This window comes from Vidua macroura, chromosome 5 (assembly GCF_024509145.1).
Source record: "Vidua macroura isolate BioBank_ID:100142 chromosome 5, ASM2450914v1, whole genome shotgun sequence".
Lineage (NCBI taxonomy): Eukaryota > Metazoa > Chordata > Aves > Passeriformes > Viduidae > Vidua > Vidua macroura.
In genome coordinates, this window is record NC_071575.1 from 68,005,140 (window position 1) to 68,032,141 (window position 27,002).

General features: G+C 37.8%; 1 protein-coding gene across 3 annotated transcripts in view; it reads right to left on the bottom strand.

The window, feature by feature from the left end:
* CELF2 (CUGBP Elav-like family member 2) overlaps nt 1-27,002 on the bottom strand; it is a 543,341-nt gene that overhangs the window by 279,034 nt on the left and 237,305 nt on the right. For all 3 annotated transcript variants that reach the window (XM_053977017.1, XM_053977018.1, XM_053977019.1), the window contains one exon: nt 23,235-23,270. The gene's annotated coding sequence lies outside the window, so the exon portion shown is untranslated. The remainder of the gene's footprint in view (nt 1-23,234; nt 23,271-27,002) is intronic.

Sequence of the window (27,002 nt, forward strand, 5' to 3'; positions counted from 1 at the left end):
ATCACCTGAACTATTTATTTTAGTGGAGAAACAACACTTTGGAGCAGCCTAAGGATGTGACAGGTACGAGGTCTATTATTACACTTGGATTTAACCAGATAGAACAGCTTTCAAAGTGCATTACTGATAAGGGATGGTTTGATACGAACAGCCTAACTTTATTAGAGGCTCAGCTGATTCTGAGGCCGAGAAATAAGGTAGCTGAAAATCCTCCCTGTTATCTTTGATAACTTCAGCGCTGTATAAGAACAGGAGACTGATGAGATTCTGATAAATAACAACCAGCATTAGAGGAGGGAAAATAGTAATGTACATTGTCATGAACAGATTTCCCAGTTTTTGAGTCCAAGGATATTCACTTCCTAAACATAGGCAGGAAGAAATTTGAAATCCCAAAGCAAGGAAAACTTAAATATTTAGAATCACTGCAATCCCAATATGGTATTACAAAAGGAGCAGAACCCCCTGTTTGTCTCAAGCCTTTCCAAGCTTTTATGACAGACCAACTGAGGAATTTCTTATCTTGCTGTCTTCACTGCATGTACTTGGAAGCTCAGTTGAATATGGTTATTAAATAGTTCCCACCTTTAACAATCAAAACTCCAAAGACCCATTAAACTGATGAAGTTAAAGATGCCAACCTTAAGTGTGAAACATTTTTAAAAAAAAGTTTCACTCTTGACTAAAGCAGGCAGAGTTACTTACAAGGAAGGCTAATCCATTCGACCTGCTAAAGCTATATTTCACATTTGATTAAAAACATGCCACTCTAAGTACACAGAAAAGGCTGGAGCATGACGGAGTTGGGCCACTCCTGCTCTAGCCAATATTTTCTGTGAACTTGCGGGGAACTGGCAGAAACATTAATCTTCTTTCCATCCCCTCTCTCCCCCCGTTAAATCTGCTGCTAGGAAAACACTCTCTCGTGAAGCCCATGGGGAAGATGTCCCTGCTGAGACAGGATAAAAGACTTTTACATGACTCTTTACTAGCCTGTATGGGTCCATCAGTGGCTCATATCCAGGAAAACAATCTTATAGTCTGTTGATCTGTGAAAGAGCCCTCCACAGATTGCAAGCGATGAGCCAGCCCCATCTAGTTCCCGCTATAAACACACCTTTGCAAAATAAATGTGTGACTGGCTCTTTGAGGTAATGGTTTACTGGATTCTGTTATCACTGTGATCACAGAGTGGTAAAAAAGATAGAAAGGACTGTCTTATTTCTTAATACCCTGTATATTCTTAATTGTCTTTTAAATTCCCTGGTGTTGTAGGATGCTAAATGCACTGGAAATTCAAATTGGCATCTAGCATCCAAATCACTGAAAGAAGAAATGCAGCAGACTAGAAAATGAAAGAACAAGCCAAAAGGCAAAAAAGTCTAAGCACAGCTGCTGGCATATTTCCCCCTTCTCTCCCCTGTTTTGCAAGTCACACTATTTTCTAATTTGCAAGAAAAGAAATTAACCTGTAACAGAATGTCACACTCTCTGCCACACAACAGGGGTTTATTGCATTTAAGCTTCAGAAAAAATTAATCGTAACTTGCAAATAAGAAGCGTATTCTCTTAATGATTTAAGCCCCTTTTCTTGTATTGAATCTGTTGAACAGTTTTACAACAATGAAAGAAACTTTTCCAAACACTTGAAATATGTTTGGTTTTTTTTCTTTAATTTATGGAGAGTATCTGGGCCAGTCCGTAATTTAACTTCTTGTTGCATTTCAAGGCTTCACATCCTTTAATCTGGTGTAGTAATAGATGAATTTATTACTGGATAGTGCTGTCTTGAATAGAAAACTACAGTCCTTGGAGCATTTTTGGGATCATAGAATCACAAAAAGTTTTGGGTTAGAAGGGATCTTGAAGATCATCTTGTTCCAATCCCCTTGCATGGGCAGGGACACCTGTTCAACACCCCATCCAACCTGGCTTTGAACACAAGGGTTGGAGTGATGGATCTCAAAATCAAGTTTTACATTTATTTGGCCTATGTCATCAACCTTAAAAAAAAAAAAAAAAAAAAAAAAAAGTGAAGATCACAATAGGCTGTTGAGATTGCCTGGGAGAGAGTACACCTGTTTTGAAATGTAGCTGATAAGACTTTGAAACCATGAATAGCCTACAGACCTGGTTACCTTCAATGCCTTTGGTCGGATGTGTTTCTGAAGGGGTAAGATTCTACTATTAGATGTGTGTTAATTTCTTAGCAATGATGCTGGGAATTTGTAAGACTAGGTAAAAGCCCCAAAGCAAGGAAAAAAAACCCCAAATCCTGGCACAAGAGACAGGATTCCATTGAAAGGACCTCATGGTCATCCTGTACTATTTTAGGACAACAATAAGTTTTTGCGGGTTCTTAGAGCTGGAATAATCAGGACTAAGGCAGAATAATCCTCAACTTCATCCCAGTATTTAATTATGCAAACGTTAACAATGGGACCAAAGAAAGCAGTGTATGAGGAACCTCAGATATGCAAACCCTATCAGAACAGCAAACATGTCTTTTGTAGAGCTCCACAGTACAATCAGAAAAACAACATGTCCCCATGAAACCATACTGAACAAAGCCAGCCTATGAGAACTTCCTTTGTGCATGTCTCCGATGATTCTTAGTTATTTGAGGTAAAGTTCTCATCTGCCCAAGGGATCAATGATATTGAAATGGGGCAAATCTAATTAATGAAACAGTTAAGACATCTAATTATTTTGGATTTGTATGCTTTTGTCTCCATTATCCACTTAAAAGATGGTCTTGATTCCAGATGTAGCCCCCCAAAAAGCTAAGACCTCCTCTTTCTTCTGTAAAAGAATTAAATGCTTTTGATTCAGCTATGAGTGTCTGTGAACAAAAGATAGATTTTTCAGGAGTACTTAAGTTGCTAAATCTTCTGGGAGACAGAAATTTATTGGTAGTGACTAGGATACAAGCCCCTAAATGCTTAAATGTTTTTCTGCTATAAACACAAGTTGTTTTGAAAACTGTACTAAATCCAGTGCTTCCCTTTCCGTCTGTGGAATGTAATTGCTACAGGCTCACTGGAGGGAGGATATTTGCTGGGCCACAGTTTAGTAAAGCTTATCTGCACAAACACGCAGGTAAATTAAGGTGGTTTGACTTGGAAAAGCAACACCAGATTTTGGTTTTGTCATTACACTTTCAAATACAAGGTGGACTAATGCTGTGGGATGAAGCCAGTATGTGGCTTATTTTGAAGGTATAGCAAACTAACAAAACAATGTGAAAAGGAACTAAGGAGCAAAATGGTGGAGGAGGAAATTATGCATTTTGATTTTTGGCAGTTCTGGTGGGATAAATTCATTCCACCACTTCCTATTCTTACGGATATTAATTTTACAAAGATGAGTAAAGAGTGAAGTTTTCCGTCAGGACATGCTGACAAATGATAACCCTGTGTATCCCTCACCCTGCTTTAACTGCATTTTCAAAATTCCTAGTGTCATCTCTTACCCAAACAGACTATATTGCAATACCTGAGACATTGCTGGGTCTTTTTTATAGCTGTAGTTGCTCAACGATCATTTTCCTCTAGCTTGTAAAGATTATCTATGCATTCATATTCCATAATTCTACCTTTCAGAGCTATAAAGAGTTTAATTTTGATTTCTTTGAAACCAACTTCATGAAAATTGTTTGACCATAAAAACTAATTAGCAAAGACTCTCAGTGTTAATCTTGTGCAATAGACTATAGCTGGAGGATGCAAAAATACCATTTCTTCCACAATAACTGCAGCATTTCATCATCTTAAGCTACACAGCAATGCAAAGGTAATGACATTTTTATTTTATCTTTTTATGATGGGACACATCAATACCACTATCCATTTTCATTTTTTTTCTAACATCTGCTTGCAATATCCAAGCAAAGTCTCTAGAGGATCGTACAATCATTTTCAGACACTAGTACACTGAAAATGAGGATTTTGAGATCCCAAGAAGCATTGATGCCATGCAGTCTAATAATACAAATGTTAGCTCTGCCTTTGAATTATTTCCATTACAGACAATTAAGAAAGACCTCCTAAGAATGGTGCAAGACAAAGGAGATGACTCCATTCTCTGAAGCAAGGGAACTTCTGTATTTAACAATGAGGGTGGTCTTTTAGCTGAAAAGAAACATAGAATGCCTTAGGTTAGAAGGGACCTAAAACCTAAAATCATCTAGTTCCAGTCTCCCTTCTGAGGGAGGTTTGCTCCATTTGTGCCAAGCTGATGAACCAACTTTCAAGGAACTTTTGAGAAAGAAAATCTTGGATGAAAAATCTGATACAACACACATCCTGGGGTACAAACAATTTTCAGCAAATAATAGCAACGTGATTCCTGGCTGACTTATCCTCTAGGAAAAACCAAAGAATAATGCTGTGTCAATCACAATCCTTCTGTGGCTTGTATCGCCCTTGGAGACTTAAGGAACTGGACTTTTTAAACAGCAGTTACCTGAAACTGCCTTGTTCATAAAGACCAGAGCAGCTCAAATCTGCAGACTTTGGTGGCTGCATCAGTACTTCTTAGGGAAAATCCTGAGAAGCTTCACTAGCCATCATGCAAGTCCTACGTTGCTTGTAATCAATGCTTTTTATTGTTTGATATTTGCAAAGTACCAACAATGTTCTGCACCAGCAGGTAAAGGCACGAAGGGAAATTCCTTGTCACAAAGAGATTGCCATTTAGATACACAGTGTACTGACAAAGGAGAGTGTAATGGGAAGCAAAGAGTGAGTAGAGAAATTGAATGATGCATACATTTTGTTATCTCTGTGGGGTTTTATGTTTGTTTTCTTTTTGACTTATTGAATTCGGTGTTCGTACTTTTCAATCATTCATTAGCTAAACAGTTCTCTTGTGGTTTGAGTAGATTAGGAAATGAGGACTGGGACAAGCTAAAACTAGGGAAAGGGTGGGTATTTTGTTAGGCAGAGGCAGCTCACATCACTTCTGGAATACCTCTTGCTGCTTACCCATCAGCATTTACCAGGGATCTGCCTGATGGAGGCTCTGCTCCACAGAATTGGTTTGTTCTTAACGCCAGGCAGTGCAGCCTTCACAGACCAGGTGGTTTCCTGCAGGCTCTGCAAGTTGCCCAGCCAAAACCCAGCCAACCAAATCACTGGGATTTGGAACATAAAATGAACATAGGCAGAATCTGTCTAATTAACTTGACAAATCATGGAAAATGGGTGATTTTTAGCATGTGTCAGTCTATTAGATATTATTCTGCAAGACAGCATAATGGAAAGAGTTTAAGGAATTATTTGTTTTTTTATCTTCCCATAAAGATTCAAGATGCAAGCTGGCTTCACATGACTTTAGAACTTTTCTCCATTGTGCAAGAAACAAGACCTACAACCAATTTTAAATATCTTTATTGGAAAAAGTTTTGGGGAAATGCCTTCTTTTCTCTAATAACCATAAAAGAAGCACTGAACAGCCATTCCAGATGAAGACATCTGCAGAACTGGTATCAAATATGCAGATACAACATGGTGTTCAGATTTATGGAATGTCTAAATCGATACTCCATGGGAACCATGGGTCGGCAAATATTTGAAGTCCAAAACAATTCCAAACCTACATAGACCTATTCCAGCAGGTCTATTTAGTAAGTATTCACTAACAATTTTATCCCATTTTTTTAGCATCTATGTAAATAAAACTTCTCCCAGGCAAGGTAAGCAAAGTTTGACCATTTCTTCAATATAAAATGCAGAAAAAAAATCTATTTGGAAATCTTACATGGAGAGTCTTAATTAGCCAATCAAATTGTACTTGTAACTATATTACATATTATGGTCTCTTGGGATAAAAATCACATTACCTTCTGTGCTTGTCCTTTACTGGGAAAAAAATATCCCAACTCACCAACCTGACTCTTATAAGTTTTCACCATCCCACTATTAGAATATTGCAGTGAAAATAAAATCTTCATGCTAAAAATATAAGCACAGTGTACATTCAGGGTCTCGAAAAGCAGGCTGAAATCTTGTTAGTCAATATTATTCCTTCCTGCTGGGGCAGAATTCTGTGTAAGTCTTGCATCCTCAGAAATGTCAGCTCAGGTTCAGTTCTGACTTTTAAACACCAGTGATGCCCGATCACTTTTCTGCATTGCATTCACAAAGAAAAAAAGTTTTCAAGACAGTACAGGTGATTTAGATACAGCTTAAAATGGAAGACACTGAAGTCACCTACATTTATATTCGATGCTGATGTAAACCACAGCATGTAACATTTCCAGTTGCTACACACAAATCTGTCTGGACATTTGGTGGACTCTCCTGTCCATGCCTTGTTTCAGGGGCCAATTATCCCCAGCAAGGTGATTGTCATTATATGCCAAGAGGTCCTCAACTGGTGCATTAGACTGTATAAGTGGGAAAGCATCCTTATATTTAGGATAAGTCTGTCCTTTCAACTATTTTTACAACATTTTATTACAGATACACCCAAAAATAAATCAGTAACCTCAGAACATGCTTATCCTACGGGTTTGGGACTTCTTCTCAAAGAGTCAGTTTAATTAAACGTGGAGGATTTTTTTAATTTCATTTCGTAACACTGGGAGGTTTTTTTTTTTTTTGGTTTTTTTTTGGTTTTTTTTGTTTTTGTTTTTGTTTTTGGTGTGGGTTTTTTTTTTTTTTGTGCATGTGTGGTTTTTTTTTTTTTATGAAGAGCAAAAAAAAAAAAAAAAAAACTTCCAAAACAAGTATCTCATATTCTGAAAGCTCTTTTTGGAACATATGGTCTTATCCTTCAGAAATTATGTGTTCTTTTGACACAGGCTGTGACAATCAAGTTGCACATGAAGTACTGCTATATTATAATTACTCAGTTATACCAGGCTTTTCAACAAAACTTTCCCAGAAGTTCCTGTCACTCAATTTTTAAAGTGCATTCAGAGATTTGAAGCTTTAATGAGCCTTGATAGAGTTAAGTAAAGGTCCCACCCAGCCTGTGAAGGCAATCTCTGCTCCATGCCGAGTGCCTTGGCAACAGTGAGCCGCAGGCAACAAAAACCAAGTCTCAGGCAACTTCCAGAGAATTCAGAAAGCTTCAAGCTAGAAACAAAGTAGCCCATGAAAATGGCATCAACTCACACCCATCTCCCGGGAACAGATGGATCCGTGACATAAAGCTTTGTGAACCGAGAATCGAGCCAGGCTGGAAGCGTGGTACCATGTTACAAACTCTGCTTGCATTTCCTCAACACCTTCCTATAAAAAGACTCATTATTGACATTATGTTAATCCATTTCATGAGGGTCACCTCGTAGCCTCTTAACTTAATAATGGAGTGAATTTGGCTGGTGTATTAGCTGGTGCCCATGTGAGTAGCATTTTAAATCTAAATCTGAATTTAGTCCATATGGAATTTGCATCTCTTCCAGATCAATTTTGTACAACTGCAAACTCTGTGTTTTAAAGAGTTGTGCCCAGTCACTTCTCAATGAGGTGCAGAGTTTCTGATTTTCTCAGCTCTCTCTTTGCCAGTCTCTTTCCAAAATCCAATGATTCCTCTCCCAAGGCTGCATAGAAAAAAAAAAAATATTACAGTGCTAAGCTTTGGCTAAGCTCTGACAGCTCACTTCAGCACAGCAAACAAAGCTACATTCATCATATACATCACCCTAATGAAAAGTAAATACAGTTCAGGGCTGGACATATTCTGAATAAGCCTCTGATCAGAGGTGCTGCCCTGGCCCATGGACTGGAGCTGCAGAAAATAGTCAATCTTCAGCCAGGCATCACTGCAGACTGGATCCACAGATGGGAGCTCTTCATGGGTCAGCAGTCTCCAAACCTCCCACTTCACAAGATGCAAATAGATCCTCTGAGCACACCAAGGAGATTAGCAGAGAAATAATTCCAGCCTGTGGCCAGATATTCATCCTGGGGACCTGCCAGACTTTCTACTCAGCCAATCCATTTTTAAAGACAGCGTCTTATTAGCGCTTTACAGTTCTTGAATTACTTTGTCGAGTCTTTCTAATGAGACAGCAATCTGTCCAAGGGTATTAAGAGAAGTAAATGATAGACCTTTACTTTCTGATTTGATTACACAGGTGTATTCAAAGGTTAGAGGAATGACAGCAGACTGGAAGACAGGAAATCTTACTTGGAGCAGTTGTTGGCTACATTATTTGAGGGAACAGTCCTGCAAATACCAGAATTTCAGCTTTAAAGAGAAACATGATCTTTTCTTCTACCTCCCCTAATAAGGAATAGCTAAAGTATATTCACCTTCCTCTTTCAGTGAACCCCAGTACAACCTTCAGTCTTACATAATAGAACTTTCTGTATTCATATGCAATCTAAATAAATTCAAACCGTCTGCATCAGCTTTTTCTCCTATTTGTATTTTATTGACCTCTAATTTAGCCAGTTCAGCAACGTGCAATTCTTAAACATATTTTACTAGTTCTGCTTCCTATCATACAAACAGTATGACAAATACTCCAAGAAAGGTAATTATGTATTTTATTAATAACTAATGCTCAAAACGACACAACAGGTTCTCACTTTACCATAGCCTTCAATTCATATGCCTTACTTTTGCCAAATGGTTTGCCAAATGTTACCACACAATGGGTAATCACTACAGTGATGTTTAGTATTATTTCAAGAAAATTAAACCTGTAATTCCAGTCTCACTGAAACAATGGCAAAGACAAAAGTGAAACTTTTCTCCCTCAACTCCACTTGTCTTCAACATGGATTTATCCATGGGAACCCTGATACATAAGTTCCCTTTGAGTCAGCAGTGAAAACAGACAGGAATGATTCATATCTCTCCAATATGGAGCTGTGGGATGAATCCCTTCACCTGAGAAGGTGGAGAGCTCAAGCTTGGCTTGTTTCAAAGCCAAGTAGGCATAACACAAACACCAGCTATGAATCATGCAAGTGGGGAACCACACAGAAACTCAACGTTTCCAACGGAAATGAGGCTGTTTGCATTTTTACTTCCATACCAGAAAGTTTAGAATTTATATTTAAATTTTTTATTACATGCATTTCCCGTCTTCTTTTTTAGTTTTTTCCCTGTGTATACCTCCCATAGAAAAACGCAGTCAGAAACCTCCATTTATAGTTAAATTGGAAAGCAAAAAACATCGTCAAAGCAACAATTTTATGTAGAGCATGACAGAAAGGACTGAAAATGAGAAGCTTGTACCAGAAAAGCATGAAGAGAACCTTAGTTTTCACTCCTTATGTATGGTTTGGGTCCTGACCTTCAAGAACAAGGTTCTGTCTGCATGGATTGTCCATTTGGGTCATAGCCACAAGGCATCATGGTAAAAGCAGAACACCCTGTCCAAGCTGCTGCTGCAGGAGCATCCCAGTCTCCTCCAACAGCCCCCCTAAGACACAGCAGGCTGGGTTCCCTTGGTCTGTGGATGTGGGGATTTGTGAAAATAGACTGTAAAATCATTCCCAGCTGGCAATTTTCCTCTAGCATCAGAAGTGCATCCAACATGAAAGGATTAGATGCGCTTTATTTCTATTTCTTTTTTGTCTTTCAGTGTAGAACTCTGTGTTTCCTGAACTTGAGCTCTTCCCCAGCAAACTCCCATCAGCTGAGCAGTATCATGTGGCTGCCCTTCTCCCCAGCTCCCTGGTCATGGGAGCACAAGTCACAGGTTAAAACATTAATCTGTGCAGCCTTTGCCCAAACCTACAAGATTCACACAAGCTCTGAAAGAAAGAAACTATGCCAAAGCAGAGAACTCTCCCTGTGCCACATCCCTTTGATGCCCTCCACCAATCCAGCAACATTTTGGTAATAACATATTGTGTGCAGACACAAAAACCCACACTTTAAATAATAGTCTTGTTACAAATTTGTAAACATAGCTAAAGAGCAATACCTCTCTTCACCGCTTGTTTTTGGATCAGTTGCTGTCACTGTTGCAGACCATCTGCAGACAGGAAGGTAACCTAACAAATACTTCCAAAATCCTTCTGCTTAATGAGCAGGTAAAGAATGACAATGAAAAGAAGAGCTGCAGCAAGAGATGCTCGTGCTTCTGTGTTCCCACACTTTTAGCTCTTAGGTGTAATTTAAAGCTTTTGTTGATGAATTTGACCTGGGTTGGTTAAATCCAACACGGCTCAACTGCTCTGCTGCTTGTACAAGCATTTCCATGAGTACCAGAGGGATGCAGTCTAACTCAATCACTCTCTCTTCAGCCTTTAAAATAAGTGGTTTTATTTTTAAATATGAAGATCAGTCATTTGCTTCATCTGATGATCACTCTCAGAAGAGCTAAATTCACTGCTTGGCTTACTACCGAGCTCTCCTGAGTTCACCCTCTGGATTCTGATGCAGGGCAAGACATCCTGATGGTTTTGCAAGGAATGAGACACAGACAAGCTCAAGGAAAGGAAAAGGGCTGGGATGTGTAGAAAAGTGCTTGTTGTATGGGCACCAGGAGGCAGCTCCAGGCGTGGGAGGTGAGAGAAGGCAGCACGCTGGGAGTGGGAGAAGGCTACAAAGAAAGTCAGCTTTGAGAGAGAAGAGTGAGGAACATAAGGAATATCACAGTGTGTGGGATGAGATGAGAACAGGGATGTAGGTTTTTGGAGAACTTTAAAACAATTATAGGTTTTTACCATGGGAGGTTCTGTTTGACTAGATCAGAGCACTTGCTTCCTTGTTACGTGCCTTGAATTGAAGCTTTCTTTGAAAGAGCTTGCTAACACTATTCCATACTTTCAATTAACATTTTATTTAAATGCTTTAAGATACTTTCTAGATATATTAAAGGCTTACTGATGAAATCTTGAATGTAATTTACATATCTAAGTCACATTTGCATTCAATAACAAGACAGCTTTCCAGTATGGAGCATGCCATCAATAGCCCCCTTTACTAGCATCTTGCTGAATTTCCCTAGCTGCAGCCTTCATTTCAAATTCAAAGGGTTACAGATTTAACTGGAAAAAAAAAAAGAGATAGTGATATCATCAATGATAGTCATCTTTTCCAAATATTAGGGGAGTGCATTGCAGAGTACCATTTTAACAGCTATGTAGTTCATCCACCACTTGGACATATCCTCAGGAGTTTCACAAGAGAAACAAGGCTATTTTTTATTTTAATATTCTTTGCCATTAAAAAGGAGAGGAGAAAATGTTCATACCTTTCCTACAAATAAAGCACACAGTGTCAGTATCTTTCCACAGTACATCTGCATACTTGCTTGGGAGATTTTTCACTGTAAAATCATATCTCAGTTATCAAGTCTCAGCACCATAAAGCACATACGGGATGTGTGATAAAAGCCCTTTTTTCTTTTATTTTAATTTTTTTTTTTTTCAATCAGGAAACACTGGTAAGAGAGTGATGGTGAAGCAGATTTTTTTTTTAAGAAAGCACATTTTGAGAATTTCTACCTGTAATGAAGTCTAAAAAACCTGGTGTGAGATGCAAATGATGACTGATACATTGATGCCTGAGAGCAGTAGCCCACTGCTAAGTGTTGCACAGGCAGCACTGGACAGAGGAAAATTGTGTGCAACTGTCTCTAGTTACTCTGAGATGTTCTCAGACAGCAGAATATTATCAAAGATGGGTGTGATGGAGGTTTGGGGCTTTTTGTTATGTCTTGTGTGTCTTTTTCTCATATTAGTGTGATGTTTCTCATCTTAGACTTGATGCTTCACCATAAGATTTATAGAGACAATAAATCCTATAAGCCTCTAGAAGGTCAGAAGAGACCAGCTTTGATGAATGCAGAATATGGGGCAGGGGGGAGAATCTGTGGCCTTTCTTAATTTATTGGTAGTCCTTATTTCCTTATTTATTGCTTTTGTGGACTCTAGACAAAATTCTTTAAATCTGTGCTTTGTCTTACAGAATTAAATTAATAGAAAACTAAATTTATGAAAGGAAATATGGTTTTTGATTTTTTGGTTAATCCAAAGAAAGCATCACAGCTGAAAGTCAGACATTCCTATCTCTTGAAAAGGTAGAATAGGAGGAGTTATAAAAGCCATAAAAGCACAGAAAACAAGGAAAAAATGGAAAGCATTGCCTTATTCTCTGAAAAGAGTTTTGGGATGGGGTTGAGAATATTTTCTTCAGATATTTCTTTTCAAGACTGCTTTTCTCAACTTTGCCAGCCTGCTTTACACTGCAGATGCCTGATAATCCCAGATGAAGAGACAAACCACTGCCTTTCTCCTGAACATCTCTTACACTGCTGTAAAGATAAACAGCTCCTGCCCCATGTTTTCTATTATCCAGAACCATTAACAAAGCCCCACAGCACTCCACAAGCTAATAAAATATCACCTACTTCAGATAAAAAATTGAAAACCTCCTAGAGAGCAGCAACCAAATTCGCATGCCAGACTTTCAACATCTGCCTGAGCTTAGAATTCTTTTTCAAATGCCAAATAACTAAAAATGTCTCTGGCACAGTAAGCTGAATTCATGGTGGGAATTTTTTTTCCCATTTATGTCACATTACCTGATGGAGCTGCTGAAGGAAGTCAATCACTCACAAGACAAAATGGAAGGCAGAAGAAATGAGGTTGAGTCTCTGGCTGCCTTACTCTAACTATATAGCACTACAAGGCAGTACAGCTGACAAAGGTTTTCTCAGTTCTTTAAAGAAACTTTTAATTTTTTTTTTAATCTCCTCAAGTCCTTGTCATTCATCAGACATGCTTTTTTTTTTTTTTTTTTTTTTTTTCCAGAAAGACTTCAAGCAATCAGTCTAAAATCCCTGCATTAATTCTGAGAGGTTCAGAGAATGGTGAAGTACTGGGGTTGTGGCATGAGTTCACACATAGCTCCATCAAATCAATATCCCCTTTAAACCACATTGCTCTTTTTCACCTTGCAAGTTTTGAAAGAGAAGACATAAGTTACTGTTTTAACTGAATGTTTTTCTCATATGATTTCTTTTCCTATTTCTGCATGTGCTGCATTATCCCAAGGGATTCTGTGAGGTTTTTTTTCCTGCTCCAGCTACAGAACTGTTATTTCCAGAGGCATTATCCATAACACAGAGGCAAAGCATCAGCACTACATCATTTCTATAGGAGAAAGCTAACGAGAAATGCCAATTAAAAGTTTCTGCTACTGTACATTCCATTCATAGTGGAATGAATACTGTCTTTGGAAATAGGAGGCAGCTGTCAAACACAGCTCTGGACACAATAGTGCAGCTCCTCTGAAGAATAGGTCATGGGGGGAAATCAATAAATAAAGTACCTTCATCATTAATCATTTTCTGAATTTTAAATCAGCCAGATCATTTACAAGTTATCCACCAACGTTCTTTTATTTTCTAGTGCTCAGCTTGCAGCCCATGCTTTAGTTGCACAAGTTTCTGCTGATACCAGGACTGGCTGCAGCACTGAGCCCAGAGCTCCTCTGGGGTCAGAGGGGCAATATCTGTTCTGTTATTAGAGAAATTACTCAGGGCAATTTCACAGTTCAGCAAAACAGACTTATTGCTTGCATGCACTGTTTGTGCATGCCTTAACAAGCACTTAAAGTTTTTCTACTTTTGTTCCTTCGTGTGAACATTCATCTTTAGCAGAGTTAGAAATGTTAGTGAGTGTGGCTTCTTTTCCTACTTTAACAAGGAATAACCTTGCATATAATTAACCTTGCATATAATAAGGTTTCTAAGAAGTTGGACTTCCCATCTCTGCTATAAATTCAGAGACAAAAAAGTAAACTCTATGCTTTAGAGAAAAACAACAAAAAAGTAACAGGTGGCTTTTTAGTAACCTGATTACTTTTATTATTACATTCTGAATATTCAGTGTTAGCAGCAACCATCTCTTCTTGCAGACTTCTTTCCAAATTCAATTGCTCTGTCCCTGTTATCTCTGCAGAAATAAATAGGGGCAGGACCAGGGAAAAGCAATGCTATTTCTGTGATATTTTATTTTACTTATTCTCAATGAAAATGAGAAGGTCTTTTTTACAGCTGCACAGTCTGTAATGTCAGATCCAAGCAATCAGCTAAAAAAAAAAACAAACCCACAGTCACCCACAGGTTTGAAATAAAAAAAAAAAAAAAGAAAACAAAAAAGAGAAAGAAACCAATTCATGTTGTCACAGCCTATCTAGAGTCATTGTCTCCAACCATTGATAGAAAATGAGAACATCTGGGGATTCAATTACTCATGACATGAATAATAATATTTCATTTTTGTTAAATGAAACTTTATAGTTGCAGGAACTTCTGCTTACTGCTCCATGCAATCCTGGAATGAAATCTGCCAGCAACAAGCCACAGTTCCTTTGGCATCCATGAGCACATCAGCACAGGTGCATCTGTATCCCCCAACAGAAAAGCTTAAAAAAGAAACCAAATTTTGAACAGCTAGTTAAAAGGTGGGCTCCTGAGCTTCAAGCACAGAAGGTTTCCTAAATGTCACAGACACCTTTTAAGATCTTGAATTAATAGCCTGGTTCAGAAAAGCACATTTATCCTTTGAACCAAAGTCAGTGGCACCTGCAGTTGTCCAGTATTTTCAATTAGCCAAAACCGTACCTCTAAATTGTATTGGAGCCACTTAGGGCCTTCTTTTAAGCTTCCAGTTTATGATTCTCAGTTCATGTTTCAAGAGGATGCACAACTGAGTTGCTATGTGTTTATTCTTCTTTCTTGATCAAGTAGAGCTGTCTACAGTCTTAGTGGCAATGCTGGGATCAAATCAGAGGATATTCATCTCACAGCAATGAGTAAGCAGAAATACTCATGCTGAAATTGCAGTGACTTGTGCAATCACTTTGATATCAGCAGGACTGTTCTCCAAAATTAAGCATGTGAGCCATTGTGGCATTTCTATCTAGAAGTTCAGAAGCAAAATATACAGAAAAGGCTGAAAGATCTGTGCCTTTAGGGTTGTTTTTTTTGTGTCAGGTGAAGCCTAGTCTTGTTTTCCCTCTTTCTTTCTCCATGGGCATTCATTAAGGTTAGATTACAGCAAAAAGCCATGATTTGCACCCAGTTTACATCACAGCTTTGCTGAGCTTTAAATGTTCCCTGCACAAAATGGTGCGGGAGCTTTAAAAGTTCCAAAGGGTCCGGATGAAAAATATTTTCCATTACAGCCTGGCGATGAGAAGCACCACGCCGGCACTTTGCTGCTGTAGAAGTGCTGTGTAGGGCACAACCTGCAAAATGCTCTGGGAGAATGTTCACAGAAAAGTGGGGTAGGTCCTCTGTGGCTCCAAACTGGCAAAACCTCCCTGCCAGTAAGAGAATTACCATGGTGAGACACTGCTCCCAAAACAGGAGTTTGGGGCTCAGGGTCTGCTGCTGACCGCAGGAAAACCTTAGGGGCTGCCTGCTTCCAATGGCAAGATAGAACCAGAAAAATGGGGATCACCTCAGAAGCAATCTCAAGTCAGCACCCTCAAAAAATGAAAAAAACAACAGGCAACGCTTACTGCTTGCAGGTCTCGTGTCTGGCTTTATGCAACATTTCTATTCCCGCTGCGCTCGTTGCCTTTTAAAAATGTGTAACATTTATGGACTCCAGTAAAAATGTTTTTAATATAATGTAGATGAAGTATAAAGTGTTAACCTTGAACACCAGGGAATGCATTATGATTTTGGTTTTTTTTAAACCTCTTTCAATAATTTACTGAGAATTGTCTAAGATTTGCTTTTAGTTTATAGCAAATCTTTTGGAAACATTCAAATAGTTGCAATTTTTGTAAATGCTACAATAGCAGTGATTTCATAAATAAAAGCAATGCTCAGAAGGCAGAGAATGTTGAAGAGAGCTTTAAACCAGAGTCTCTGCTGTCTTAGGGAGAGCAGTGTGGGTTTCCTGATGTTGCTCCATCCATGTCTCTTGCTACTGCTCTTCTGGGACCAATGGCAAGGATGGTGCTAAGAATTCCGTATAGGAGCAGTTCACTTCTAACTATTTAAAAAGCTTATGATATAATACTCTATATTATATAATATATGACATGTGCCTTGTTCATGCTACAGCAAAGGTACTAAGATAGAGCTTCTCTGCCGTGTTAACAAATCTCCACTTCAATTGCTGCTTTGCTTCTCCAGAACCTGATGTATGAACACTTCTCTTTCCCCCAGAAATGTATGTTTACATCTGGAGTTATTCCCACAAGTTTTGTTGTTTGCACTGAATTTCTAAATAACATTATTCTGATGGTTTTAAGGGCTAAAGACACACTTAAGCAAAGGATACGTACAAAGCACTAACTTGGAACACAAGTATTCCAACTGAGCAGGGAAATGAAGTGAGGAGGGTAAATCAGGCTTAGTATTTTAAGTTGGTTTCATTTGCTGATTCTTGCATTGGACTGACATCTCAAATCCACCTGCAATAGTACCTTTCTCTATCTTCATTTAAACTCCTTTTCAAAGGCTTATTTTTTTTATCAAACCCAAGAAATACCATTCTTGTGTCAGTCAAATGTTCTCCACAGGCCAATGTAAATTTAACTTAAACCAGATGATATTGCAGTGCTATTAAGTGGGACAGATAATGAACCTAAATAACTGCTCAATCTTGTTAGTGTGGCCCTCATACACCTTCTGTGTTTCTTCAAGCCCTGCTGCTTAGCATTCACGCTGCCTGATTTGAGACTAAAATTAGATTATAGGAATGCGTGCTTTTTACAAGAGGTCTTCTATTTGTTCCATAAAGTATTTAGTACTCTTTAGGCACTGTATAAATAAAAATAATCGCGATCTTGGAATTCACCTTCAGGAATGGAAATGAAGAGATCTAAGTCCTTTCATTTCTATTGCACATTATCCTCATTGGGCACGTTCAGCAATGCTTTGTAAAACAGTTAAAAAGATGCTTGGAAGTCTGGTTAAGGTGAATAACAGAAAAAAAAAAAAAAGAGAAGGGAATATGTCTCTAGTTTTAGATCTTCACAATAGGGAATAAAACCAAAAGCTCTCTCAGACTTTTAAGATAAAAATCTGCTGTCAAATTCATTAATGTTTTTCAGAGATGTCTACAGTTGCTGGGGGAAAATGGTTGTGGGTTCCAAATCAGGACTCTGAGTAAAATCACTTACAGTCAGTTTTAAGATTCAAAGGCTATGTGTAATTATAAACTGTTTCAGGGCTGCTGTGATTTCTGAGGGCTCTGCACTGTGAGAGGAGTTCCTGCATTCTGGGTCAGAGCTGTATCAAGTCCAACAATGATTTCTGTCTGACTTTCCCCCCTCCTTCCCAGGATCTATATTTAGGACTTAAGTACGAAATATTGAAAATTTTTTTGAGGTTAAGCATGCCAATGTCCTCAAAACTCCAGTAGGCATCAGCTTACGTCACTTGGCACTTTAACACTTATAAAAGTCTGGTTGCTCACCTTGAATTAAAGCTATCATCAGGTGAAACATTTATTCTGTGCTTATTCCCCCAGGCTCCATTTTCAGCCAATGGAGAAAGAAAAACAATTCCCAAGCTTATTCACCTTGCCCTGAGATGAGGCACATATTTTTCTCCATTTCTCCTCTGGTTCTTTTGACAGAGGACTTTTGTGGTAGCTAAATTTAGGCAATATGAATCCTGCCATTGGTATCTTTGTAATTTTTGAATGAGAGTCATCAGTAAGCACATATGGATAATCACCTCTATGCTCCTTAGGCTCCTCTTAAAGATTTTAAAAATATCTCTTTAGAAAGGGATCAGATTGCACATAAGTATGTTTTAAGATTATCATTAGCTGTAAAAAACATATTTCAAAATGGCTGTAAAACAACAACAAAAAGAGACATGCTGACAGCTACTACAAGGAATAGCTCCATGTTGCATTTTAAGGATACTGAAGCTTTACTTAGGAAAAATAAAAATCAGAATAGTGAAGAGACCTTGTGTATTATTTCCTCAAAACCTCCAGATTTGCTTATAATAACATCAAACTTGTTGCCATCCCAAATAATTACTGTAATTTATATTCCAGTGCCTCACAGACCAAGTACCATCAGGGCATTCCTCTACAACAGATACAACAGGATATAGGCAGTCCTGCTTTCAGTACAGAAAAGCAACTCAATGGTTAGATGACAGAAGTAACTCTTCAAAATGAGCATCTGAGGCAAAGAGAAAGGTCAAACATCAGATTCTTTTACTTTTTTTTTTTTTTTAAATAAAGGAGTGATTAGTTAAATTCAAGTCTCATTTCAAAATAAGTACTTTCTTTAGAAAATAGAAGGCATCCAAATTATGGAAAATCTGCTCTTTAAGACAGTTGGCTTGAGAACATTTAAATATCGAGGGCTGGAATCTTCTTTTCTTTTTCATGATGAGGTTTAGGAAAAGATAGAAGATGATATCATTTCCAAAAACTAGCTCTGGATTGCTGCATATAGTTTGACATTCAAGATATTTTAATATTATCAGCTAGCACTGCCTGCCATCCAGCATGAGCAATGTTTTCTTGACCAATTATTTATATGCCTCTAAAACAAGAGTGAGTTTTGAGAAAGGATTTATTTGAAGGTGGAAAGCAAAACTTCTCCATTAGAAGAGAAGATCACAAATGGCCTATGCCAAATACCTGCTTTATTTAAGGGAGAATAAAGCTTCAGTAAATGTTACGTGAGGGTATGGAAAAGTCTGTCATAGTTTGGCAGAGACATGCCTGGCGTAGGCGGGTGGGCATTCAAGCCTGACATAACTGGCAAAGCAGCAGTGGTGACATGAGAGGACATGAAAACATGAGGGGTGAAAGGTATGATCTGGTGTTCTCAGAGGGAGAGAAGTTGCTTGCCAGAATATCTCAGCTGGGAGGGAACCAAAAGTGCAAGCACAGAAGGCGACCCCAGCTCCCACTGTCTATGCAAACCCAGTGAAGACAGCAGCTGAGATGTCAGGTTGGTCTTTAGACCATGCCCCTATTACTGTCAGGAAAAAATCCTTTTCATTTCATAGTAATTAAAATGCTCATAGATGTTTTATTAACTCACTCTCCAGAACCACATAGATTTTATAATTCATCCAAGCACTTACAAGTAGTTACTTGTGTTAGGCTGTCAAGACAGAAATGATTCAAAACCTTGTGTACTGAGCTTCTTGGAAGACATATCATTCCCTAACACAATGGTATTAGAAAGACTGCTGACAGATAGTGATCAAGAGATTTCATTTTGCTTGTCATATGGTGGGTTGTCAATTCTTCTTTTTGCTTTAGATAAAAGCTTAGTTGCATTAGATTTCAATAATGGCGAAGTTGCAGGTTAATATTTCTCAAAAGCACCAAAGTGACTTCAGTACTTAAATTCTATTTTCAAAATGCTGTAGATAACTGAGAAGTCTCTGCAGTAAGTGGAACTGAGACATTATCAAAGAAATTTATGGAATGGTGGAGAATAAAACCCCAGCTCAAGAGGGCCAAAGTTTATAGCCTACTCCAGAACACAGGTTTAAATTATATTAAGTTTGTAGATTATCCACTGCAGATTTCCTCCCACAGTTCTAAAAAAATTTCTAAATGACAATTTTAAGATGACCCTCATCTCAAAATACAATATTCCCTGAGTTTTGCTCAAGATGTAAGCAGGTTATTCAGTGATATTTCTATGAAGTTTTCCATTAAAATATATATATATATATGCAAGTTATTATCTTGATTTTCCCCTTATTTTAACAGCTTAGAGGAGGAAGTGGCTGTTTAAACTTTACTCCCCCCTTGAGTGAAATGAAAAATTGAGCCAGTATATAAAAGTGGAAAAGTAGCCCAGATTTTCCTTCTGTTAATACTAACCTAGTATTAAGCAAATAAATAATCCATGCGGTTAGTCCATATTTAAAATATTTGTTCTTCTTTAAACATAAAGTAACTTTCACAGAAACAAACAGAAGTGGCTAGAGACTGAAATCATTCCTTTGAAATTGAAGCCGAGTATTTTCTCCTTTAAGCTCCAAACATCATCTCCCTTGTGCCCATAGGGCTTCACACTCTGCTCCAGGACTCCATTCATTGCCTGCTCCCCTCGACTGCTGGGCTCAGAGGCTGGCCCAGGAAAGGCTGCTTACAAGCTTAGCTTCCTCAAGATTTTAGAAGTTTATCTCCATTCATCAACTGCCATTTTTTTAAATGGTGAATTTCTCAAGTTAAACTGCATTTTTTTCTAATACTTTTAGTTTGCTCTGTTATTGCAAGTACTGACTATGAAATGTTGAGAGCAAACACATTTTGAAACACAACTGCCATAGCAGCTATAGAGCATCTAAAAGGAAAAAAAAAATAGGCCAGATCTTTATTAAATTTTAAAAGTATGCCTTCGCTACACTCTTGTAAAGATCCAAATAGGGTATTCAAATCTCTAGAGATCACCAGTATAATTTCTTTATCATGTTCCATTTAAAATTTAATTATGTAGTCTACAACAAGAAGTATCTGAGTACTTTAAATAGGTCATGCAATGAACAACTTAATATTATTGTAAAGTTTTCCTTGTGAAGATCTCTTCTTTGATGTGCTGTTGCACACAGAAAGCCTTTCTTCGAAAAAACAATATACATTCATAGCTATAATAATGTCATTTAATATAAAAATTGTAAAGCTTCTTTATCACATTTAAAGTCTGAATTTTCAATTCATTCTCTAGCCTGAGCTTCCTGAAATCATCAGAAATAACTGGTAAATTAGAACTGACACAATATAATTGTACCAAATATTTTTATATCTTTCTACAGGCAAAGTTAATCTATTATCTTTCCTACTAAATGATGTCCACCAACTCACATTTTTCTATTTTTGCTATCAGTGATACACATACTTCAGTGGCAAGAGGAAGGGTGACTTATTCTTCCTTTAAATATAATCATTAGAGAACCATCAGCAGTATTTAATGGAAAATTAATATATTAAAAAGCCACATTTACTAAGACACTTTGTTATATTTGGCTTTTTTTTTTTTTTTTTTTTAATGCACATATGTAACCCCTCTTGGTTACTACTGAGATGAGAAAATATTCAAAATATACTCCTCTGTACTTCTGACTAATTACAAGGCTTTTTGGGAGCGAATCCCTAATTCCACCTCTTTAATTGAACTATGAAAAAATCAGAAGGGGTTTTTGAGGCTTTTTTTTAATGACAACAACAGCAACAATAAATAATTAATGCCACGAGTGCCTAAACTTTCTTGACAGCCAGACAAAATATTCCAAGTACAGAAACATCTGTTCACACTTACGCCTCTTGCAGTGAAAAACCCTTTCACCAGGTTTGCGAGTGAATGAAAATGATTTGATCAATCCTGGCCACAAAGGAATCCAAGAGTAATCACTGCTCTGGGAAAAGGCATTGTGTTTGCCTGAACAAAGGAGAGTTGGATTTCTGGTGTTACAGGGGACCCGCTGGCCAAAATACAGTGATTGGGAATCCCAGCAATGATGGGAAAGTGGTTATTAATTTTGTCATTTCAAGGTGCAACGCCTGAAATTTTATATGTTGTAAGGTGGTTTCAGGGTGAAGGTGGAAGAAGATGTGGGGAAATTAGACTATTTCACTGTTATGAATTAATAATAGCGAAATGAGTCACTTGATGTTTGAAAGAAGAACAAAAAATATTAGATTACTACATCACAACATAAGATTAAAAACCCCAAGGAGCTGTTTGCTTAGAGAAATTCAGGAACAGGTGAATCCTGGAGAAGACTGGAGGACAAGCCAACCTGTGCTTAGCTGGAAACATTTGTTTTAAATCATGACAAGATCATTTGGTTTAATATTTATAACACAATTACAATGCCTTGTGCACATTGCTGGTATAATCTGATTTTACTTGTGACATCTTACTGCAGTTGAAATTAAAGCCTTGTGGTAATAATTCAAAAAGCACATTTAGACAATCATTAATGGCAAGTACGAAACGGGATGTTTATTCAAGCACTTATGCGTCTCATTTTAACTTTAATTTGAAGTTGAATTCATTTCTGCAGTGTAAGGACTCCATGTTTCCAGTATATTAGTCCTATAATACTTCACCAAGTGCAGTGAAACTGGATTTTTTTTTTTTTTTTCTTTTTTGGTATGTGTGTGTATGAAGAAATGCAATTCTTTTACAAGGAAGATGAACAAAATCTTTGGTGTCTGGTAGACTTGATCACTGGTCAGCTCTTCAAACACATGCCAAAATTTCATGAGCTTGCACAGCCACAGAGGCCAAGTGACAGTATGCCATAAAAAGAAATATATCTATTAAATGAACAAATCATATAAATCACTTAAATTTGTACACACATAACAAAGGGGTACATTACACAGGGAGAAGTCACCATATATAATGAAAATATATGTTTTTACATCTTATCAATATAAAAAAGTCAATCAATATACACCACACACCCTCTAAAGAAAGGTGGAAATTTTTTTTCTGCCTTAGAATCAAAAGCAACTTGCATGTATTGTCATGCTTAAAGAAAACTCTCCAAAACTCTACTTACTGATGAAATATTCTTTTTACATTGTATGTTGTTTGAACTACAACACTGCTTTAACCAGAGGATAGCAAAACCCCCCAAAATCATAATCCCACTAAAACCCCTTGCACCTCAGAGAGCAAAACCAGTGGCAGAAGGTACAAGAGGACTGAGAGCACCTTTTTTTAACTCACCAGGCATCGCTGACAGATTACCATATCAGATTTTTTTGTTTCTCTTCTCGCCACCCTTTTCTCTATCTGCATGATTACAGCATTTTATTGCATTCTCTGACAATATGTAGACAGGTCTCTCTTCAAAAATCTGGGAGTCAGGTCAGACAGCCTGGGAGTCTTGTCTACTTCTATTATGTTATGAAAAGGTTTCTCAGCATAGAAGAATTTGGTCTAAGCTGCTTTCCTGCTTTTTTTCCCCTCCTACCTCCAAGTTTCCCTCCTCTCATCCCTCAGGTGAAATGTAAAGCAAAAGCCAAACCACCTGCCATGGGTATAATTGCACAGCTGGAAGGAAGCCACAGCTGGGATTTTTCTCATCAGGTGCACAACTGTGCTGAGCCTCAAAGCAACTTCAACCCGTCGCTTTAAGCTGTGTGGGCTTGGCTGTGCCAGTATTTCAGTGTCATTTGTCTGTCTGTGACATGCAGGGAGCGTTCTCCTCTCTGCACCTCCAGTTCTCAGAATCCCAGCAGTTTTCCCTAGGAAAAGGATCATGTTCTGCCTCCAAAGGTCGTGCTTCTTTCAGCACCTTCCAGACATTGACACACAGATGCAGTTTAGAGCAACTTGCTTACCTTGGTAATGTTCCAGATAACTCTGTGGCAGTCTCTCTGAAAGACACAAAGGGAGGAAAGTTTAGTTTGTGTTTTAAACAGCTATAAAATTTTTAAGATGCCTTTGTAGTGCTTATGTTTTATAGGAGTGCAGACACACAGCCACAGCTCTGTATGCAAAGGCGTCACCGGCGGATGCAGTGGCCCCCTGATCATATACAAAAGAATGTGAAAAAGCAGATGATGGAGTGTGATCTAAGGATCTATCAGAATCAAGTTCTCCGTGGTACAATTACTCATTTTTTTAGGCATAAAATTATCACTATTTCAAATGCCAGCACTGCATGATCTTACATAGACAAAACGTAGCACTGGGCCAATTTTCCAGTGAAAAATGTTCCCTTTTATTTCAGTGCTGCAGCAAAAGCAAGGCATTAGACAGTTCTACAAGCAGGTTATGCACTGAGAAAATACCATGTTAATGTTAAATCTTCTTATGCTGGTCCTAAACAACAGCTATTTTCTAAATATGTGACTTTTCGTCCAATTTACTTGTCTGAAACCCTTTTGTGGGTGTGCAATTTGTTTGAGGGAAGCTGAATGCAAGATAGTGAAAGTGGGCTAATGCAGTGGTATGTCACATTAAAGTACAATTAAATACATTAACATTACCTATGTTCACAGGCCTTATAATACATCCCATATTTATCACCACTGCATGTCCTTGTTTCCCTCCCCAGCAAATTTGCCTAGAATCAGGAAAATAGCTGCATAGCTCCATTTCTCATTTCTCTCCCAGACATAGGACTTAAAAAAACAGCAAGAAGGCATAAGAGGCTGCATTGTCTTAGACTTTACCAGATGCCCATCTCATTCCACAGTCTTCTTGTCCAGTTATAAAATGTATATCCAATATACAAATTTTCTGCATGAAAGGTAACTGGTTAGTTCATACCCTGGTTGCTTCAGCTGAGATAGGAACTGCAAAATTTCACATCTGTAGGTGGAACTTAATATGGAACAATTCTCAACATTATATTTTGTTATTTACAGCAGAGAAAATCCTTCCATCCACCTTTACAGTTGGAGGGGAATAATTTTTTTGTAAGGGGAGGTGATAGTAATTAAGATAGGTCCCAAAATCTTCCTTGCCTAAGCAATTTCCAAAACTATAGATCTAGTGATCTCTTTGTAGTGAAACAGCCCTATATATTTTTGTTGCAAGAGTAAGAACCTTATATATACAGATTGAACCCCAAAGGGTAATATATTTATAAATCCAAAGGCAAAACGATAAAGAAATAAATTTTTGAGGGCTCTTCTAGGGTTTCCTCATGTTCTGAGGTCACTTTTCTTGATGGGGCAACTACAGAGTTAATATATTAAAACCACAATAATTCAGAGCTCCTCTTCAGGAGATCTTTCTAGATCTTTCTAGTGCTTTTTAGCACTACATGAAATGTGAGCATCTATGACGGTCTAATTTTTTCTAATTACATTTTTTTTAATTTATTGGACATCCCACAATGACACCAGGCTGTTTCCTTAATGGTTACAGTTGTAATCTCCCTTACAATGTCAGAGGAAATGAAATGGTCCCTCTAAACGTGCACAGCTTTGCATTTTCAGTCTCTATCTCCAAGCTGTGCAGTTTACTGGGCACAGAAGGTTACCTTAAACCTCCCAGTGCTTTTCTTCAAAAGGCACAGATCAGAACTGTGTTCAGTGGTTGCAAAGAAGATTAGGCAAGAAATAAAAAAGGGCTCACACTCTTTTCTTGCATGCACCATTCAGCAACAGTCCAGCAGATATTTAAGGCCCTTCAGAAAAAAACAGTTCCCACCCCAGCTAAAGCAGACAGGTACATATTTAGCAGGTGTCTGTGATGAACAAAGTCCATGATATAAATTACATCAAAGTTGAGAGGCAGGAGAAAGAGCAAGTGAATGCAAAGAGATAAGAAAAAGAAATTAGAGTAGAGCAATACAGACTCATTTCTATGGGGTTATTTGATACAACTGTACATTTTAGGTATTTTATTTGCATTAAACTCCTGCACACTGGTATCACACCACCTTATTTTCCAAGCCCTACTCATGACTTATACACTTCAAAGAATTAATATGATTTTTTTTTTGTAACCTATCAAAGAACTGAATAACTAAATGGTTCCAACTGTCAGGACATTTCCCTCTTCCACTGTTAATCCCAGACATCATCTCTTTTCATTGAAATGCTTTTTTTTTTTTTTAAGGAAAGAACCTGGATCTGGGCATTTCTTTCTTTCTTCTTCTAAAGAGGCTCTGTAGCCTTTAGCTACCCATTGCTGTCCCAATAACAGAATGGCACAAACCCTATTGCTTTAGGGTATGGCAGCGCATTCTATAAAATAGCAGTTGCTCATCCAGCTTAAAGAGACAACCGGCAAATCGTGGGTGGGTGTTGCAGGAAGCATCAAGAAGCAGAATCATGTCGCTTAAAAGAGGATGTTAAACTGGAACCACACTCTCAGTTTTTGAGCAGAGCAGTGAGTGATTGGTGCATCTAAATTTCTAAAGATTTTCATTCGTGTTAAATAACTTTCTCTACAAGGGATGTTAGCATTGTGGAAACAATTATTAAATAGTCGATGCAGTAGTAAAAAAATCTGAATGTGATCTGAATGTTAAACAAAGACACTGCAGGTCTTTAACATACATTTTTAATGCAGTTAATTTTGTTGCAAATTTCACATTTGGTGACATCAAATTCCATTTTTGAGCAAAAATATGTAAGGTAGTGGTTTTTGAAATACAGATCCAACTCAAAACTCAAAGTCACAAGTAAAAGTCTGATTAGTTCCTAACGATCCAAAGATTTCACTCTTTCTCATCAACTCAGTAAACACTTCTACTACAAAAACAAATTAACCCCACATTAGATTATGAAACTAAAAATATTATTTCCCAGAAAACAAACACAATTATCCTCACCATGCCATTGAAAAGAAATGATACATGGACTGCTGAATATGGTTAATGTCCATGATAAGTGCTCCTATAAATATCAGGAATTGAAACACCACTCTATAAATATATTTCATGGGAGTTTAAAAAAGAAAATCTTTTGGAGCAAATTACTCATCAAGAAAACCCTTAAAGTTTGTTTAAAGATAATAGATACTCATTCTGTAGTCATTCAAGAAACCGAAACTAGACTTGCACACACAATTTTCAGACCGCTGGTACTCCCCAATGACACACACAATAAATATAATTCACAATTTACTGTATCTACAGGAAGCAAAAAATTCTTGGATGAAAACAAGAAGATAATACTCAAAGGGAGAATGAATATAAGATCACGTATTTTTACATCCTGCCAGAGATATGAAAGGATGACCTTGAAAAAGAGTGAGGATAGAAACTTGAATGCTTTGTTAGAGCTGCCCTGAATTCCACTGAAATCAGCTCCAATGCAAATGGGATGAGCTGATGCTCAACACTGCTAAGGCAAGGAGAAGACATGGCTGAAGACCCTGGAAAAGCTGTGATGAGGAAGGTGGCATTATGGAAGAGCAGGGCAGCATTTTCAGGAAAGTAATTTACAATTTCTAAGCATTTTGTGTTCAGCTGCAAAGGACAGATTTGGGACAACATGATCTGTACGCATGGAAGATGTAGGTTGAAACCAGGAGGGTGCTGGGTGGGAGGTCTGCACCCCAAAATACTGCACCCTCCCATGGGGTTTTGCAAAGAAACAAAGTTACAAATTGCTTCTGAGACCTGTGAGGAGCTTTGACCTACTGCA